The 20,781-nt window shown below is 41.6% G+C and overlaps 1 protein-coding gene and 1 long non-coding RNA gene across 3 annotated transcripts in view; both read right to left on the minus strand.

Moving 5' to 3' along the window:
- SGCD (sarcoglycan delta) overlaps window positions 1–20,781 on the minus strand; it is a 160,642-nt gene that overhangs the window by 39,974 nt on the left and 99,887 nt on the right. The window lies entirely within an intron of this gene.
- On the minus strand, window positions 4,496–17,281 carry LOC109370103. The gene is made up of 2 exons (XR_002119911.1): window positions 17,238–17,281; window positions 4,496–6,946 (listed from the first exon to the last, which is right to left on the minus strand). It is a non-coding gene; the product is annotated as an uncharacterized LOC109370103 (long non-coding RNA).

Genomic DNA, 20,781 nt, shown 5'->3' on the forward strand with positions numbered 1-20,781 from the left:
AAACTGCCTTACATGTGCTCAGAGTGGAGCAGAAAGTTTGGGAGGAGGAACAAGGACTGGGACTCATCTGGCCAAAACCTTAGCTGAAGTTCACCCAAATTTTTGCAATCTTACAATGAGCAAAAGGCTCTGTCATGAGCAATCCCCATCTGCCCTACATTTCTTTCCTACTGTAAGGGACTGCTATTTCAGGAGAACAAAATGAGCTAAAATATGGCAATAGCAATGACACAGAGCTTAAGGTAAAAACAGGAAAAGAGCAAAAAATCCTAATAATAATAAAAAAGAGACCTGGCCTTGGAGTGAGAATTTAAAATAAAAACAGTAAAACAAAATCTCTCTCTCTCATTCCTAATCAAGATACCAACATTTTGAGTAAATATGTTGTCACGTATGGCACAGCACAAAAGCAGCAAGCACTCTGAAAGCTTACAGAAGATATCATCACTAATAATAAGATATGTATCCCCGTTATTTATTCCCCAGCACTGACATAAACCTTGTTTGCAATTACATTTTAATGAAGCACTCCAATTACTGTTTGAATGAGGACATCTGATTACAGTCTCAATCAACATAAATAAATCTTCCTTATGAAAGGTTTCCAGGGTATTTTCTATAGCAACATTAATTACAGAAGTAAACAAGGATATATGATTATCATGGCACCCAATTGTAAATCCTAGCTATAGCTGTAAATATTCCTTAGTTTGACAGCCTGCATCATGATACAGTTTCCAGAGTCTATGCTGCAAATCTGTTAAATGACAATTTCAGTGCAGCCATACTCTGAAGATTTTTATAGCCACATCTAATTCCTAATAAGATCTAGAATCTTTGAGCTATCACCCACAAACTATGGTTAATTCCTAAGGAAAATCCAACTAAACCTGTCAGGGACCTGACAGGATCAGAGGTCTAACGATGTTTTATTGGAAATTACAGTTTTCTAATTGAGCCAGAGATAAGTCTGGTTCAAATGGCAAGGAGGGCAACAGCTTCACTCCTCCGTATTTGGACAACAGAGATGCTAAAGAGATTTTGTACAAAGCTGAGTAAAGAGAGAAAGAATGGATAAAATAACGTGAATTGCCCTTATATATAAATTACAGATGAAAATTAGTATTTCCTTAGATTATGATGCTGGATGAACAGTCCTGCTTGAGATCTGCAGGTGCTGCATTCTCTGAATGAATGAATGTGTGTGGGGAACAATCCTCCCCTTTTGCCAGCCTACATCTATCAGTTCTGACCATTTCCCTCTGCAGTAACAGGAGCAGTTTGAAACCATTACAAAACTGGTCAAAGCCAGCATTAGGAAGATGCTTAGCTAATGCTGAAAGATTCAGATGAGTCTAGATAAATGAGAAACCAAAGGAGTCTGAAGGCGTGGCTCACAGGAGCCCACTGCTGTGTATTCAGAGCACTAAAAGCAATGAAACCAGAAAAACGTAGAGAAGTCAAAATACAATTGTGAGTTCTTTGTATCTTTGAATGTTTATCAGGCTAATGCATGGGAATGGGTGAAGGGGATGAAGAAGCTGTAGTTACGTCAGTTATCCTAAATTGGTTTTTTTTTTAATTATTTTTTTAAGTAAGCTCTAGAACGGTATACAGGAAAAAAAAATATAGCATTTAGAGGACAAAAAGAGAGATCAAGTGGAAAAGATCAAATTACTTTAGAGAGAAAGATGTGGTGTGTAATACTATTGAGATCTGGTTTCATCATGAACTGGAGAAGTGGTGAAGGGTAGAGACTGTCAAAGAACAAAGTGCGAGATTAATGTTTTACGAAGTAGAGGTATGGCTGAGAAAATTAAAATCATCTGGATAATTAAAAAATGCTGTTGCTTATAAATCAAGGAAGGAAATTATCATAGAAATTGGGAGACAGTCAAAAACGATGTGTGGTAAATACAGAAGCAGTTTAAGGTGATGATGATGATGATGATGATGAGTTTTAAGGGCCAGGGAAGGGACTGAGGGATGCAAAATGAATTGTTTCTATTTTAGTGATGACGGCAGCGACGCTCTCCTCACCCGGTGGGCTGTGAGCAGATTGGTCTCGCTCCGAATCCCCACTGTGCCTGACAGACGTGAGCAGAGAGCTGTCTGCAGGATTCCCTCCGTCCTGCCGTGCTCAATCTTTCAGCCTTAATTGATGAGCTCCGACATCCAGAGCTGTTACAGGGCCAAGTGGTGGGAAACTGCCGCAAAACCAGGGCAACAGCAGAATCACAGAATCAAAGAGGTTGGAAAAGACCACTGAGATCAACAAGTCCAACCTCAACCCATCCCCACTGCCACATCTCCGCAGTTCTGGAACACCTCCAGGGACGGTGACCCCACCGCCTCCCTGGGCAGCCTGTGCCAACATTTAAATACTTTTTCAGGGAAGAAAATTTTTCCTAAAAATGGAATGGCCAGGGCTGCATCCAGAGCAGCACAGTCCCATCGGTGCTGATGCCAGAGGCACAGTGCCAGTTTCTCAAGGGAGAGGAGTTACCAGTTGGGACCACAGGAGCGATTAATAAAATCACAGCAGTTGTAGGTGGGACTGAGATTCAGCTAGACTACAGCCCTATTTATTAATGTAATTAATGCCAGGAATCAACGATAGGAGACACCATGAGATAAAAAAAAAGCAGAGAACCTGCTTTGGTTAGAGAAAAGGCAAGGAATGAATATCTTTTCTTCTGGAACAATAAAAGAGGGATAGTAAATGACATCATCAATGAGTGGTTGAGTAAGACCTGATAACGAAACCACTGCTATGATGCCACTAGCTGGAACTTTACAGACTCTCATTTCCATTACAGACATCACACCACCGAATGTCTCTTGGCACAGCATTACACAGCCTGAGTCAAAACTAGCCAAGTAATGGTTTCGGGCTGGCAGTTCCTTCACGGAGGCTTGTTAACTGCATTGTGTTAATTGTACGCAGTTTCTCTGTGTTCCCAGCAGGAGCAAGTGACAGTCTCAGGAGCTAGATATGCCCCAGCTACCACGTAAAGCACCATTTCTGGGTATTGGCTGTACCTTATTTTACTGCAGTAAGTTACATAAGAAAACAAATTGAAACAAAACAAATTCCTCCTCCTGTTGGGTGCATTAATGAGAACACTCATTTCACACATGGAGAAAAATAATTACTTTTTATGTTACTATAATTGCCTAAACCAGAAATGCATTTTCCAGAAACAAAGGTGGGCTGGTGTAAGTTTCTAATTACAGGTTGAAAGCTTCTAATTAAATGGCATTAATTGGAAGAAACCTTTTCAGCTAGAATTACAGAAGAGGCTGTAAGATCGGGTATTATCTTGATGTTTTGATGTGTTTGATGCGTTATCAAGCCAGGTGTGAAATAAAGAAATAGAAACAGCATGGTAGCTCCTCAAGCCACTGGCATAGCTTGCTGCCTAGTATCAGGGTGTGCAGAGGCACACTGGCCTCAGACCTGCCATCTGTAGCTGTGAGGTGAGCAACATGGTGTCAACCCAGTCCTGACACACTACAGGACTACAGTAAGTTGGCACTAGTCAATGTGAATAGGCACAAGCACTGCAATAGCTTTTGGAGCATGTTACAAAATTTATGTTGGCTCCTGGATGGTTGCAGGAGGACAAATGCCACCAGAAATGGTGTAAAATTAGAAAATCCAATGGAAAGATGGGACTTGTGTCAGATAAAACTTAACGTGTCAATCCAGTAAGTATTTATTAACCTAACATACATAGTGTTCCACTTCAGGGTGACCTTCATATGCAGTGAAGGCAGCAAAATACCACTGAACCAATCTGGGCCAACTCTCCACTACTTTGAATGCTTGCTCTTTTGTCCTACTTCAGAAGACTGAAGAAGCAACTGTTTGTTTTTTAATCTTTTTTTTTTCCTCCAGGGTGTTGCATAATCCCGCTGAGCAGACCTGCATGTGGTCACTGGCAGAGAAATCACTTTCTCATGATAATCCAAAGTATGTGGATGATACTGGCAGGGGTGCAGTGCTATGCAAATACTGCAGTCATTATCATCAGTGGTTTGCATGAATTCTTCTACATCAGAACTGCTTTATGAAAGGTTGCTGCAGATTTCCATTAAAAATTATTTTTTGAAGTCTCTCTATCATGGGATTTTTGCTTGCCACTTGGTCAGACATAATGGAAAGGGTCAGGCAGATTAAAATCTCATGTGGACAGTGAACAGGCTCAGACTACAGTGCTTTCTGCAGCGATCATTTACTTTTTCCACTGCCTTGATGATTTATTCTGTTCCTTATAAAAAGATTGGACTTCATAGTAAGTAACTTACAATGAAGAAATATGGAGATACCAAAAGTAGGAAGGATTTGAAACGGTAGAATACCTGCTGGAAAAAAGGTATGTCTGTATGCATCACATACTTGGTGGTGGTATCCCTTGAAAGCATACAGTGAATACTCTAAGTGGATTTGAAGAGCTTATTTAGCATGACAAATTGGCTACAACCTGGTGGCTATTTCTGAAAATGCATTTATAGACCTTCCGACACTGATACTTCTATGGTATATCCATTCATTGTACAGTCAATTTATAATGATTCCACCAAATTAAATCTTTATTAACAATCTTATTGACTCTAGCTTTGACTTTCGTTCCCCCTTTAATTAACTGCAGTAATGAGACAAGCAATATCCAATGTAACAAGTGACCAAACATTTTGTTTTAAACCTGCAGTTTATTCCAAGCAACTTGACAAAAAATGAAGGCTGAATTGCTATTTGCTAAATGTCAATTTTCACACTCTGCTGAACCCTTTCTGAAGCTTGTCAACCACAAATCTGTAGTCATTTTCCCCCCTCTGATCAGAGCTATATAGAGCATGTAGCAGGTTTTTTGTTTTTATGCAGAAGTACCACTTGCTGTCCTTTGTATACTTCATAAAATGGCAAATAGGCATAATTGTACATCTAAAGGGATGATATGCTAAAGTTGTGGCCTTTTTCACAATTTACACCAGGAATACAGTTTTATGTCTGCATGCTTAAGGTCTCAGCAACGACCCAAAACTCCTCAGATTACTTCACAGGAATACTGAACCATCCAGCTTTCTAGTGTGCTGGGCTTCTGCTCAAAAGCTAGGGAGCTATTTCCCCCTTTGCAAACAGATGGGTCATTCTCAGACTTGCTCTGTGATTAGAGGTGCTCCTCATATCTGCAGGAGAAATTCCATGCCTTGCTGTCTGACACAAAGCAGCCCCACAATCATGAGCATCCACACCCTTCCCTATACAGGCAACTATGACCATGGATAGAGACACAGGACTTGGCTGTTGTGAAAAAAAAAAAAAAAAACTATTTCTGGCTTAATACTGTTGTGAACCAGTTCACCCAATTCTCACATACTGCTATTTGATGAAGTTAGGGAAGCAAAATGACAGAATAAATTGTCTAAGTCAGGATACTGAGTGATGTGGATTAATGGGCATGGTGGGGATGGCAAAACAGTTGGTCTTGATGATCTCTGTGGTCTTTTCTAACCTTAACAAATCGATCATGTATACCACCATTGAACAGGACAATAACCAGTATCTCTAGCATGATTTCCAGCATATAATAGCCAAGAAGTTAGTTGCTTATTCCTGTATCAAAACTAGCTAATCTGACAGCTGTCTTTGAGAAAAACAGAATTTTTCATGAGTATCCACTGATCTGTGATTGCTCTTCACATTATAGCACTGGTTCACAACCTGTTTTGATAATTTGGAAATTTTTCCTCTGTACAATCTATAACATCCAACAGAATACAAATACATGAAAAAATGAACACTTTCTCAGGAGGAGTGCCAAGAAAAAGTCAAGATTTCTGAGGACAGAGAAGGAGAGCAGGGACCAGCACCCTGTGAGGCCAGTTTCTGAGCTGCTACTGTTTGGGCACAGAGGAGTTAGCAGGACAATGGGAGGGACGGGATATTTGAAATAGTTTTTTCCCCTAGTTCTTTGAAAATCTTCAAGTCATTTGAGATTTACAACTCATTTCTTGTTTTCAAAGAAAAATTGGTTGGGAAATGGTGCAGAGAAGAAAACAAAGGGATTATGGAGGTGGGTGGAGAGAAGAATGAACTACAGATAGAAAGAGATCAGGCAATTAAAAAAGAGCCAATTTGCTGTAAAAGAGAGTACAGAGATGTCTCCAAAGGGACTACTTTAATTCTGAGAATAGGATGTTTTGCAAATTCTAAGTGTCAATTTATCTTTAGCTAAAAATGAAACTGATTTCTGTTTATCTTTCACATATAATCACTCCTGAGTACAACATGCATTTCAAGGTACAATTTGGTAATTTTTCAAGAGATATGCAGGACAGTATTTTTCTTAACTGGGAGACAGGCTGAACCTAGTGGCAGCAATTCAGTTGCTAGACTAGATGACCTCAGCGGTCTTTCCTAACCTTAATGATTCTACGATTCCCAATGGGAGATGACCATAATAGCATGAATGCAGAGAAGAAACACCCCTGCCCTTCTCCATCTGTAACACCTGGATACTGGGAACTGCAAAGCAATGCTGCTTTGGGTGCACATCTCAAGAAGCTGCGATCCTTGCTCTTGACTCTTCCTCTGCCAGCATCCATGCTGTAAATTACTGATCCTTGGTGCAGAACAGAGCAGAAAGAAATCAGTCCTCTTGCTTCTTGGCTCAACACAGCAAAAAGAGAAAGCATTCAACATTTCTTGACTTCCACGAAGCTCCTTCAATCCTTTCTTGGGCAAGTTCCACATTTTCACACTCATAACCTCTCGTACGACTTTTTTTCCAAGTAACAGAATCACAGCTGCTGACAGAGCAGGTCAAGCAGAGATTAAATGAAATGGATTAATAAAAATGAACTCAGCACCCCTCAGTGTCATAATCTCTTCCTAGCAGAAGTTTTCAGCAGGGAATTTCATTTCCTTCTACTTTGTTTTCTGAAAAAGAGAGACAGGCAGGTAGGAGGACTGGCTTTGTGGTTGAAGCACTGGAGTTCAATTTCTGTCCCTGTGATGAACTGCCTTTGTGACCCTCAGTGATCCCTGGGGTTACTGCAGTATAAGAGCAGTGGGGATGGCTCAGCACAGCCCAGGAGTAATACACCCTCCTCCCCAAAACAGCAAAGTTGTACAGGCAACTCCTTGCCACTGATTTCTCCTAGTGCCAAAGCCAACTCATTTGAAAACTTTCTCATGAAAACTGCCACTTCCACTGCAGATCATGGCCCTAAGCCACTGCCTCCACCAGGAGATTCACCAGATGGTCTCAGGTGGTGGGAATGGCCCCAGGCACAGAGACATAACCTGACTGACTTCCTAAGTACTGCCTTTAAAAGAAGTCAATAGAGTTTCCTTGGAAACATAACAAGGGAAAGGCAATTGGATTCCAAACCTTAAAAACAACTTTAATTCTTTTGTCTGGCCCAAAAATACCCAGAAGAAATGTGCAAAAGAAAAAACAAATCATGGTCATTTAACCACTGTCAAAAACAACAATCAAAGCTGTAAGGTGTAGGGTTTTGTTTTTTTCTCTCCAGAATTCTTTTTTTCTTCTCAATTGCCTGCACTCTCATGGTATCCCTCAGCAGTCAAATTAACACTGTATATTGATTGCATGCTTGGTAGACAGCAGGAGAGAAAACAAAGCAGGCAAGAACTTAATATCTGTTTGAGTTCCTTGAGCTTTGCGGAATTTGGACAGTCTTTCATGGTGGCCACCACTCTGCTAAAGATTTCTAGTGAAATCTTTACAACTACTGTTGTTTCCATGGGTGTCAGTAAGCAAATGCTGCCAGGAAGAAGGTAGGGTGTGCTTCTATCCATCCATGCAGAAGCTTCTCAAAGATGATAGACACAAGTGAAATGTTTCCTCTGTTCAGTTTTAGTATCAGCTCTGGCAGAAATCCCCATTGCTGACTGTCTGTGGAGGGTCACAAATTCCTTTACATAATAAGCCTTTCAGAAAAATATTTGAAGTATTTAAAATAATTGGGCCATTGGACAAGAGTGAAGGTTTACAAATGTTTACACACCTGCTGGCTGGTATTTAAAACTCTGACGTAGCATCTTCCTGCACCCACTGCACATGAACCGCAACCTAATTATATCTTCATGTAGTATTTGCTGCTCAACTTTCTGGCCCAAGTCATTTTCATTCTGATATAATTTACGTATGTTCTGATTTTCAGTTGATTCTGTGTGGAGCCTAGAGTTGGACTCAATGATGCTTATATGTCCCTTCCAACTCAAGATGTTCTATACCATTCTGTGCTCAAGGGTAAGAGAACCTACGTAATCCCCAGACTCAATCAGCTCCAGCAACGGAGCACTGAGGCTCCACATCACACAATTCTTTCAATAGAAGGGAGAAGGAAACAGTTTCCTCTACAAAACTTGGCCACTGCTAAAAAATTACTCTGCTGTCCCTCAGATGTTAAGTTCACCACAGTCCTTCCCTCCTTGCACCAATTCCCACAGTCCTCACTTTTTTCTTATTATTGTAGAGTAAGCTACCAGGTATAAACAACATTTACTGTCACCCTAAATACAAGCATTCGGAATTTTCAGTTTACCAGTAAGAGAAATACCCAGTACCTGAGATGCGTCCCTGGGGACCCTGCAGGGTCTGGCAGCATGCAACTCCCCATTGGGTTTGCAGAGAAAAACCTGGGGCAGGTTTCATCCAGCGCTAGAGATACTGACTACTCTCAGTATGTTCCCGTAGATGACAGTATATGGAATATCTATCTCCTATAAAGGATATCCTTTATGAGGCAATCATATCCTAACAGTCATGCTGCTCTAACTGTACTGCTCTACTTAGAGTTATAATGTGGGGAGAACTTAAAAAGACATAACTGGACAGGCCTATTTTAATTGTTCCCACCAGACCTGTGCTCCATGACCTCAGACATCTACAGAGCCATAAATACAAGCTTTGATTGCTGTTCCCATAGTGACTGACAGGGAGAACATACTGGAGGCTGGACTGGGACTGCTTCGAGCAGGCAAGCAGCTACTGGAAATTATTAAGTTCAGAAGCCCTGGGGACACTAATGTCACTGCAGGCCAGTCAACCTGAATGAGAAACACTGCTGGGCACTATGGAAAAGACTGTTATATTTGCGTTCTGCTAAGAAAGTGGAGTTGGCTGCACTATAGGCATTTGGCTTGGCAAATGAGCCCCCTTCTGAGGGGAATTTACTGGTCCTTTCTACTGCTGGAGATGAGAAAGCAACTGGTTATGACTTCTGTGCTGTGCATATATACTGCTGAGGAACAGCCACCAGCCCTCGTGCTCAGCTGCGCTCTTAGGGCATTCTATACCCAGCACTGCCAAAGGCTTTGTGTGGAAATGGCACACTTTTGGCACCCTGCTCTGAAAGAGTAAAGCCCTGGTGGATGCACTCAGACAGAAATGCAGCTTGTCCTGCGGCTGTGACACCCAGCTCTTGCTCTCACTGTGATTTGTGCCATGAATACAGAAATAGAATTCTAAAAGCTCTACACTCTCCTATTTTAATATAAAAAAAACCCAGTAGTTTCTGAAAAAAAGGCACAGACACATACTGAGTATGTATAAAAGAAGTTCAGGAATATTTATATTAGCTGAGCACACAGCAGGAAAAGTATAGTGGTGCTAATGGCAAAGCTGCCAATATATCTCCGAGCGCTGCACTCACTGCCTGTCCACACACTGCTGGGCTCTGAGCTACACGCAGCTGCATCAGCTCGCTGGCCATTGGGGGCTGGTACATCAATGAAGGAGGGGATTTCCATCTGGCCAAATCCGGCATTGCCCATAGATCACTCCAAGTTATAAGCCTATAAAGCCAAACAGCCTCAGCATCTCCATGAATATATTAAGATTTGACACTGGAAATATGGTTCACTACTGGAGTTGTTCTAGCATGCAAGATAAAGCTACAGTTACTCAGCTGGATAGTGATGCTGAATCTATTCTGTCTATACACCTTGTATACTACCCAAAGTCTCCAGTTTATATACTTTAAGCTCTTCAGAAACCACTACCGCTGAAACTTTAATGTCAAAATAAACCAGATAAGCCCGTAAAGAATAAGTACAAGATATCACTTCTCCTTTTCTACTCCTCTTTGTGACTTATGCACATAGTTCTGTAAAAATAAAATGAGCAACCAACCAAAAGAAACCAATGGTAATTCTAACATGCTTTGAAAATGATGTGATCTCTTAACAGAAGGAGCTCAGTGATGCGGCCCAAGGAGAAGCTGTTCCATTCTCATGCAATGACCAATTACCCATACCACGGCCTAGACTAGGAAAGCCACTACAGGAACAGATAAGTTTTGCTTCACGCAGAAACAGAGAACTAGCATCCAGATAGACAAAAGCTTCCTCAAAGAGGTGATTATGAAAGCAGCCTTTTGATATTGCCCAGACATCTGGACATATTGCAGCCCTCAGAGAAACACTTTTAATAGAATCAAAAAAGTTGGAAAAAAAATCTCTGTAGTCACCTGGTCCAACCCATACCCATCCCACCATGCCAACTGTGTCCCTCAGTGTCACATCCCCACAGTTCTCAAACACCTCCAAGGACAGTGACCCTCCGACCTCCCTGGGCAACCTGTGTCAATGCACCATCACTCTTTCAGATAAGAAACTGTTCTTAATTTCCAACCTGAACATCCCTTGGCGATAATATGTATCAGAGAACTTCTGCCTGCAGAACTTCCATCGCACTGACACTGCTTCCCCTTTCACAGCATATCAGTTCACAGAGTATGATGCAGCATCATTGAAAATGTCTATGTATTTATTAGAGGTTACAGCATAAAAATATGCAGGCACCTTGAAATGCATTTCAGACTGCGACAGCAGGCAGAGTGACTGAATGCATGTCAGGGGTTTATGATGAACTCTGAAGCATCTTCATTTCAGAGGAAATATCTTTTTATATAGGCATCTTTTATTGCTTGATTTATTCTTTCTATCTGTAACTAACCTCTAGACTCAAAGATTTAGCCTCCTGGTGTGATGTTGCTTGAATGCCATGAATCTGAAGCTCTGCAAAACACTCTGACAAAGTCACTGTTTGGTCCTCTCCCACTGTTCAGAACAGTGCCAACAGAGAGAGAGATCGAACTGAACTAAGAACCCATTAAATTGAGATATTTAATGGGAGTGTAGGTGCATCACTACTTCATGACCTACATGGATACTTAAAGGCAAAGTATGGCTTGCAGGATGCAGTCCTAACACCAAACCCACACAGGTGGTCCCACATTACCAAACTTTTAAAAACAATTAGGGAATAAAGCCAATGCTTGCATTATGATATACACCTAATGGTTTGGATCTGGGGAGGAGTGAAAACACAGTGCTGGAACCTGCACAGCACACTCAGGACTGGCTTTCTCACTCTGCTCCCCACACAGTTCCTCCTGACCCACAGGAACAAGAACTGATCACCTGGTGCAGAGCATTTGGAGGGCTTAGGCAGGAAGCTTAGCTCTTGTACCCACAAAGGATCTGTCAGAAATGCCATCTCTAGTTATTTAGAGGTATATAAACCAGACAAAAGCACAGGTGATCCTTCTGGAAGCACTTGGGTTTCCAAAAGGAAATTCTTCAGGTTTACATAAAAGCTGCCATCTTTTCAAGAGAGATCCTCAGCTGATTTAAGTACGATAGGCTGTTTTCCTAAGGAGACTTTTAATTGCAACATGAATTTATTACAAACCATCTCACATGCACACATTTTTCACTCAATCACATCTTGCGGATCATAAGAGAATTTCATTTCATGAACCTTAGGAAACGATTACAATCTTTAACCTCTGGCACTGCATGAGAAGATACTGCATATTTTCTATCAAAATGAACAGTTCTAATAACCTTCCATTAATATTAATTAAATTTAAGACACCAAATTCTCAAAAAAGTGTCATGTTACTTTACTTCTATCTTTTAAAATGTTAGTACTCAAGGAAGTGGACAGAACATGACATTATCATCACTGCCACACAGTTCAGCACTAGCAGCATGAACTTTTTCTGTCTTGCTTTCTACCCTTATTAAATATAAGCAGATTTTCTCTGAGTTCACTGGCAGGGAACATCTCCTTACAGCAGCACATCCCCTCATTATCCAGCCTTCTCGGCTGTTCTCAAATGCACGAGGAAGCCATTTCTCCTCTGCTTTACAATCTCTTTTATGATCCTTGATGGTGTAAGTTTTCGGGGGTTTTGGCTTAGTTTCTTGCTTGATTCCCCAGTGTTGCTTTATAACATATCCTCAGCCAGTCTTCCCATGCCCATCCTTAATGATGTGAAACCAGAGGAAGAGAATGTGTTTTAGTATTGTGAAATACAAGAGAGATCCCATGAACCAAGGTCAATTCAACATGACAGAATTGCAGCTGAGACGCAGAAGTTTCAGCTGGTGAAATAGCTGCTGGGTCCATGCAGCCTGACCCCCATTTGTGCCAGCTGAACCCAGGGGAAAAAGCTCCTCTTTTTCTACAGCCACTGCCTACGCTCTGAGAAATGTGTTCCTCCCTTCTGGAGAACTGATCCGTGTTTCTGAAAGTGTTTTTCAGGCTCTCTCAGAGACACTCACCTGCTTTTTGGCTTTTACTGGTCATAATCACATTTCTGCTTCCTCATTTCCTGCACAGACCCAACACACAGCTCTGTGGAACACACTGTTTATAATTTTGACTTTTTCTATCCAAGGACACCAAGTCCTTGTGCAGCTGGAGTGAAACACTGCACTATTTTACTTGCCAGCAAAGCCATGTGCATATATTGTTTTATATATTTAGAGCAACCGCATCAGCTGATGGAATAAATAGCAACTGCCATTTTGCCTTCTCACCTTTCACACAATGCTTTCAAATATTTGGCATCTAAGAACTGTTGCTTTTTCTCAGCTGCTCACACCAATCCCAACCGAGCTGGGAACTGTCAGCTTCAGAAGTGTCAGTAGAATCTGGGAATCTGCTCAGGATGGGCCAACTGGCTGCCAAGACTAGCTTTGTAAAGGATTCTGTTTTCTGAGCTGAATCTGCACACAAATTTCCAATTCTGGCCCATGGAAGTTGCCATGGTTTGCCTAAATAGCAAAACAGTGGCCTTCAGTGCAACACACCTTATCATCATTGCAATTAATACGGCAATGACTTCTGACAGCACCCTGCAGAAAGCAAACCAAGCCCCCTTCTTGGTCTGGTACTGTTCTGCTGCCTAAGGGACACAGGTTTGACTGCTGAGTCACATCTAGAGATGGGTTCTCATGACATCAAACACCATTTGAAAGCAAGGAGTGTCATTCCTTGAGTGTGACCTCGGCGATGCCATTCGAAAGAAAACTATTATTCAAACTGCCAGAGGTGCCACATAAGCCCATGGGATAAAGCTACAACTGCAACATAAAGGATGGATTTATATAAAACATAAGGAGCAGGGCAGCAGCAGCACCACTCTTTCAAAGGCTAAAATCAAGATGTAAAGTAACAATACACCACCCTTCTCAGCCTAGAGAAAACAGCTCTATTCCACGTGACACAAATTTGGACTAAAGATCCTCTAGGCATGGTGAATATTTATGACTTCTCTTAATAAGATACAAAGCACTGCTTTCAAAAGCAAGAATCTCATGACGGTTAGAAATACGTTTTTCTTCTCTTTAATATGGCTATCCATATTAACCACTATCAATTCCTGCCTAAAGTACAATTAATGCTTTTGTGAAAGTGTCCTTTTTAACCAGGATGGACTTGCACAGCTCAAAGCACCTCACTCACACTCAATAACTATGATTGCCTCGATACAGCTGAGCTCAGGCACGAGCAGTAAGCAAAAGGAAACAAAACCCTGAGGAACTTCTCACTTGGGTAGGAAAGCATCTGAACTGCCCTTCCCTATTTTGTTCAGGTTAATGAAAAATCTGTATTAAGCACTCAGGTTTGAGGAAGTTGGTTCACAACCACAGCAGCCAAACCTGGCTGCAATTCCCCTGCTGGGCTCATGGTGCTGCAGGCACTGACATACAAAGCCTTGGCAGGGAGACTGCCCTTCTTAAAGGTAAGGACTGAGCACTGAGTGCAGTACTTATATGCAGCCTACTTTGCTCTTCACTTCAGGTTTTAGAAATGCAAGATACACAGCTGGAGGGAAAGACATAAATATTAAAGATGCCAGATATTATTCTACCGAAATGCAAACATGGTGCTCAGTGGATTGAATTCCTCTCATTTATTTAAGGTAAGAACTACATTATTTCAAGTAAAATCTGAGATATTCAACCATTTTGAACATGAATGCATCCTAAATATCACACAATTTTCAAAGGAATTAAACAGAATCAGGACCACAGGTCCTCCTCTGCCTCTTCTCTACTTCTGCATTTCATGTTCACTCTCCTTGGTACAAATAACTCTTTTTCAAGCGCAAATGATACAATAAACCAACAGTTATTGAGACTCTCACAAAGCATTACAAATTACAGAAACACAGAATCATTGGAGTAGGAGGGAACCCTTAAAGACCATCCAATCCAACTCCTCTGCATTGAACAGGGACACCCACAGCTCCACCAGGTGCTCAGAGCCCCACCAGCCTGACCTTAGGTGTCTGCAGGGATGGGACATCACTATGCATAACCTGTTCCAAATGTCACATCTCACAGCAGACACCATCTCTCAGCTACCCCGCAAGGACAGAGCTGAAAGGGCTCTGCTGCAAGGAAAAAGTGTTGCCTGGCTTGCAGTGAAACAAATGCTGGCCTGCCGGCTCTTCTCTCTGGACAGTTGTCTAATGATTGCTTTCGGGATGCTTACGGCTGCTGTTAGTCAATAACCTGCAGATCCCATTACAGTCAACACCACAAAAATGGTCCTTAGAGCCCAGAGACCTGGCGCTCCTCCTAGGCACAAGCAATAAGTTATGCCACTCCTGAACACGGTAGCTCTGCTTAATCATTAACAAAATATAAACATCTGTGTTGTAGCGGCCAGGGGGTGTTTTTATTATTTTCTCTTCCAAAACACATCACCTCAGGGATCAGATTGAACTACCAGACAGATACATCATGTTAGTTGGTTGCCACCACATCCTTTTAATCAGAGCACCATCGATATTTTGTATTATATGAATAACTAATTAGTTTCTCAACTTATTTCCACAGATGTCATCGCAAAAATCTATCTGAGGAATGTCATCTGCACTTGAGATAAGGACAAGCATTGCAATTAAGTATTAAGCCATTTCACCAGTATGAATCTGCCATGAAGTGTGAAATGGCTATTATTCACATTTTAAGACCTCACATTTATTAGCATCTATTTTCTACCCAAGGTTAGCAGCATGCTGCACAGAGTGTTAAAAAAAAAGCAAAAACAGTTTACATTTTTGTTATTCAAATGGATGTCTGTGTCTGACTGTACACAGATTGCTAACACCAATTGGGCTTCTCTCAGGTCCCAGAGGACTTCTGGCCTGCAAACTTTCGTGAGCAGCACTGGAAGGGATGCTCTGATTAAGGAACAAGTGATATTCTGCTGCTGAAATGTAATGACAACCACAGGTGCAACACACCTTGGCAGGACACTGATCCTGTATACACAAAAGATATTCAGCCCGAGATAACAAGCAGGATTGAGGATTAATACCTCCCAGAAAAAGATTTTGTTTGCATTAGGAAACACTTGCAGAATAAATGCAGACAGCAAATAATGATCCAGCCTGTACTGCTATATGCAGGGGGCAGGAGAAATTTTCCTGGTCTGACTAGAGAAAGGCAATGAGCACACACTTCCTATTTTGCTGCTCAATTATATACATAAGGAGAGGAATCCTGTGCATCCAAAAATGAGAGATTTCTACTGCTGTCTACCTTATACACTATGCCATTTGGCAGCAGTTTAATTTAGAAATCTGCCCCTTCCTGCCCTATTCTCACACTTCTGCATTCAGTTATGGTCCATGTAGCTCTAGAAGATGCTCCTGCACCCACAGACCTGCACTTATACACTGGTGCATCCAAAAAGAGCCCCACAGCTGACCACAGGCTGTTCAACCACAAATTCCAGCTACTTTTTTTCCTAGTTTGAGCCTATCTCATTTTTTACTCCAGCAATTTAAACACCTTTATGCCAATCTCACCTTCCCACCAAGATGGACTTCACTGTCCATTAGCCCTTCCTGAAAAGGATCTTCCTGGCAATGGGCAAATCCTGTTAGCAGCACAGGGAGAAGGGCCGTGCCATGATTTACACAGCTGGGATAAGTCAGCAAAGCTCTGTCAGTGCCTGTGCCATTTGCCAGGTGTGTGCCTGATTATCTGATCCATATCTAGGCATCACCTGCTAAAAATAGGGAAGGAAAGAACACTACAAGCTAAATCCCCTATCTTGTGCTGGGTGGGAAAGGGTGATAGTCATTAAGAGCAGACAAAATAAGAGGGAGCAGCAAGACTCCTCTGCAACAGTTTTATTTGAACAGAAGGAAAACACCTGCAATCATCTGCCTCCTTAACTCCAAGCCTTCTATCAAATGCATTGTGTGAAGTGCTCAATATATTATCCATAAGAAGCCTCATGGAAAGACTCCCTTTGACCTGGGAGGGCTGTGGTTTGCCTGCTCTAGCAGACAAATGGCCAGCAGCAAGAAGGCATGTCAACAGCAGGAAAGGCCACAGCAAAGCAGCTGTGAAATGATCATGAGTTCTGCTCTGAGGAAGTCTCATTCAACATTAAATGCTTCAAGAAATGCTACCTGCCATGAAAAAATTTTCAGGCATATGTAGAATCCTAGATTAGCACATCAGGAGTGATGAGGACTTCTGTCTTTCAAACAAACCTCGTGAGGGTCCACTCAAACTAGCTTGAAGTTTAGAAACTAGGAACCTCTTCTCGCATTCCAGTTGCGTACTCAAAAGTAGGCACTGGCTTAGCGAGAACAGTTCTAGAAACCCTGCCCTCTTAAATCACTATTACATTTTGTTACAAAACATGGAAAGTAAAACCCATCTGAAGGCAAAAGCATGTTGCTTTGAAGCTGGTAAAATTCTACCGGAATTATTACATTTGCACCAGTAAAACAGAGAAAAGAACAGCTACTGAAATGCTATAGTACGATGGAAAGTACAGCAACAATAGCACAGTGGAATAATCCTAGGCTGCAGCAACTAAGAACAAGCCCAAGTGCAACAACAACAGATGCAGAAACAAAGAAAAACTGCTTACCTTCAGCAGGCCTCAAGTAGGCAGGGAACTCCAGCAAAATCCCCTTGCCTCCACTGCCAGCCCTTAAATGAGGTCTGGGAAGGGATGGATCCTGGCTCCACCCCTTCCAATCACTCAGGAGCATTGCATGCACCTGAGCTCCCCTGGGCTGGCCCTGCCTTCCACCAGGTGCTCAATCACTGCTTCAGGCCATGATTCAGCATTTCTGCTACAGACCCTTACCAGCAAATCAATCAGAAATCAACACCAGTAGTTCTAAGGCTAAATTGCCTTGCTGCCACCTATCAGGAATTCCCAGTGTTTGCTAAAAGCTAAACTATGTTTCAATGTGATATGGTACTCTTCACAAATGATATCCATCTCCCACCAAATACTTCCTCTTTCATACAACCAATTTTTTGTGTTTCCTCTATTTTTTGTTCCTTTGATCTTCGTGAGTGTAATGGTTTTTAGACAGAAACATTATTTGTGTTTGTTCTTATTGAAAATGTCTCCGCTGCTTTGTGAAGCACAGCTGAGAGAAGCCTTAATTTGATAAGAATTATTATTTTACAAAAAGAGTGCTGTTGCATTAGCTAAGCACTGTATTTAAATTGCTTTTTGGTACAATGGGTCTCACTTGGACTATTTGGATAGTTCAACACTGTACACGGTAAGGTAGAATTGCACTAATAAAATCAAACTGCAAGTGCATTTTATCTGTTATTTGGTACTTCCAGTGCTTCATAATTAACTTTGGTCAAAAATTACCCCTTTAAGCCCAAGAGATTAATTCTCCCTTAACTATATTTGTGTATAACAGGAAAAACAATAATGCCTTGGTTTCCCAGCCTTGGATGAGCAGTTTATAGCATTTTTTAACCTACAATAACTGTGGATGAATTCCAGGTCTGTGATTGCCACTTACAAAGTGAATTTCATGCTGATTTCTTTTTATTTAACTCCAGGAACATAAACACCCTAAACCAGGGTTTCAGCAACATGCTTGCAGTGCCTGGCCTAGCAGTCTGGTTATGAGGGAGATCCCTATGCTAGGTCTGAACAAGGCAGTTTGGGTTGAGGAAGCTGCCCCAACAACAAGCCCAGGGACAGGTGCTCTTGTACAGCACCTGTTCAGCATACACCCTTCCTGCATGTAGTAGTTTAACATCCGTTTGATACTTTTTTTATATATTGGACCACTCACTTTTTAATTATGCTTCCACCTCCAACTATTTCCCTTCACCCCCGCTCATCAGCTGGTCTAGCCCTTATCCCTCTCCTTGAAGGATGTCTCAATGGCAGTGAAGGCACTGATCTTGTGATTGTCAGACAGTTTTTGTTACTCTCCTTAACATATACTGTCCTCTTGAAAGAAGACAAATGAGGAAGCCTGATGATTTCTCTCAGTGTCAAGGAAAGGCTCTCAAGACAGGCTCTTACCAAGTTACTTGGGCTCTATTAAAACAATCCAGTGAGAAAACAGCATTTTGAAGTCAACCTTTATATACAGGCAATCACAAGGATAACAACTTGCATTACAAAGACTCAATTACTACAAATATTTAATGTCCCAAAAAAATCTCACAATTCCTCACTCTGAACTATTTTGGGATGATGCTCAGCAGGAATTTTAAGCAGTCCAAGAATTTGAAAATAATTTGATTTTTTTTTGCTTTCCTTTTTCCTGTTTTTGATTAGCTTACAACCCAACTAGCAAAACATTTAGGAATCTAAAATTACTTTCACAGAATCATAGAATTGTTTGAGATCGAAGGGGCCCTTAAAGGCCATCTGGTCGAACTCCCCTGCAATGAACAGGGACCACTACAGCTCCATCAGATGTTCAGAGTCCATCCAGCCTGATCTTGAATGTCTCCAGAACAGAGCATTTATCACTTATTTGGGCAATCTGTGCCAGTGCTTCATCACTCTCACTGTAAAAAAACCTTATATCCAATCTAAATTTCCCCTCTTTTAGCTTGAAACCATTTCCCCTTGACCCATCACTCTGCTAAAGAATCTGTCCCTTTTCAAAAGTAAAAACAGGAAAATATTCATTAAAGCATATTAAATAGTTTTTCATATATTTCTACTCTTACGTCATGACTAAAGAATCACAGAAAACATGGACCACTAATAACAGCCACCTCTGCATTAAACCAGAAATGCTGCTGCTGCTGCTGCTCCTAATACAACTGATATTGTGCTCTGTAGGATTCTTTTTTTGGGACACATGAGCCTTTCTGTTGCATGGAGGTTGCTAAAAACGTGAGAAGACTCAGCAGCAAAGTCCAGACCTGGGTCAAAGAAGCGCAAACCAATTCTTGCAGCCCAACAACCATCTTATGGGCTTAGCGTGTAAGAAAAATCTATGCACATATTGCCACCTAATTTTTCTCCATCTAAACTGCTGCAGACAGAAGTATTTTAAGAAAGGCACATAGAGAAAAGAGCTACACAGAGCTTGCTGGTGCGCTAGGAGGACAGCTACCTTGTCTGTCCCCAGGAAGTTGACCAGCTTGTAGAGCAGCACTAATAAATGAATTAGGCTATACGAACTGAAGGTCATTCATCAGCTAAACGGGGACAGAAAGTCTATGGAGAATGTATGTGCCATCGCTCACAGTCCTTGTGATGTCTGCGCATGACTGAAGGCCTGTGGGATGGAGAAGAAAAAGAAGGGAAGAAGCAGAAATGACTGGCGCAGTGGCATGCTGCCTGTGTTGAAGGGGAAATCAGTCTGTTTGTTAAACAGAGGAAGAAGAGAAAGGAGACATACAGATGGTCTGGCTCCCAGCGGTGACGGAAGCAGTTGGTCTCCTCTCCTTCTGTTAGTGACAGTTGTCACCTTATTTTGAAGTCTCCTGAAGAAGAGGTGGGAGTCACCAAGCTACTGAAAAGAGCAAATGGATGAAAATGGATTGTGTAACTAATCTTAACCGTTTGGTCTAGGAGCGGTGATTGAGGCTGGTGACACTGCTGACAGCCCACAACAGCTGACTGTGCACTTCTCTCCCAGAAACTGCAGCCGAAGAAGGAAAGAAAGGTTTGCACTGTTTCTTACAGAAAAAAAAGGTCTTTGAGAGTCAAGCCAGCTACTGAGTATATGTTTGTACCAGCTCTGGACCCACAGTCTGCCATCTCGCTTGGGCCCCTTTTACCACAGCGTCTTTTTAACCAGGCTTAAGGATACCTTATGCACACACAATGCTATCAAAATAGGAAGGTACAAAAGAATGTCCCCCCCAAAATAATGTTCCTTCCCCTATGAAATCTGTGCTACACCCAAAACACACTATTTCACCTATGAATGCTTCAACAAACTTTTGTATGTGTAGGGAGAGAAAGATAGCTCTTGATTTAGGGAGGAGTAAAGGATTTGTTCTCAGGAAACTTTACTTTGTCTGCACAGCACTACCTACATCTCTTTTCCTGTCAGGGTGGCAGAAAAAAAAACATTTATTTTTGCAAAGATAAAATTTTCAGAAGTGTATTAAATGCGTTAGGACTCTCCTGGCCTTTTTTCAAAATAAATCCTACTTACTTTCAAGTATTTTCCCTT

This window comes from Meleagris gallopavo, chromosome 15 (assembly GCF_000146605.3).
Source record: "Meleagris gallopavo isolate NT-WF06-2002-E0010 breed Aviagen turkey brand Nicholas breeding stock chromosome 15, Turkey_5.1, whole genome shotgun sequence".
Taxonomy (NCBI): domain Eukaryota; kingdom Metazoa; phylum Chordata; class Aves; order Galliformes; family Phasianidae; genus Meleagris; species Meleagris gallopavo.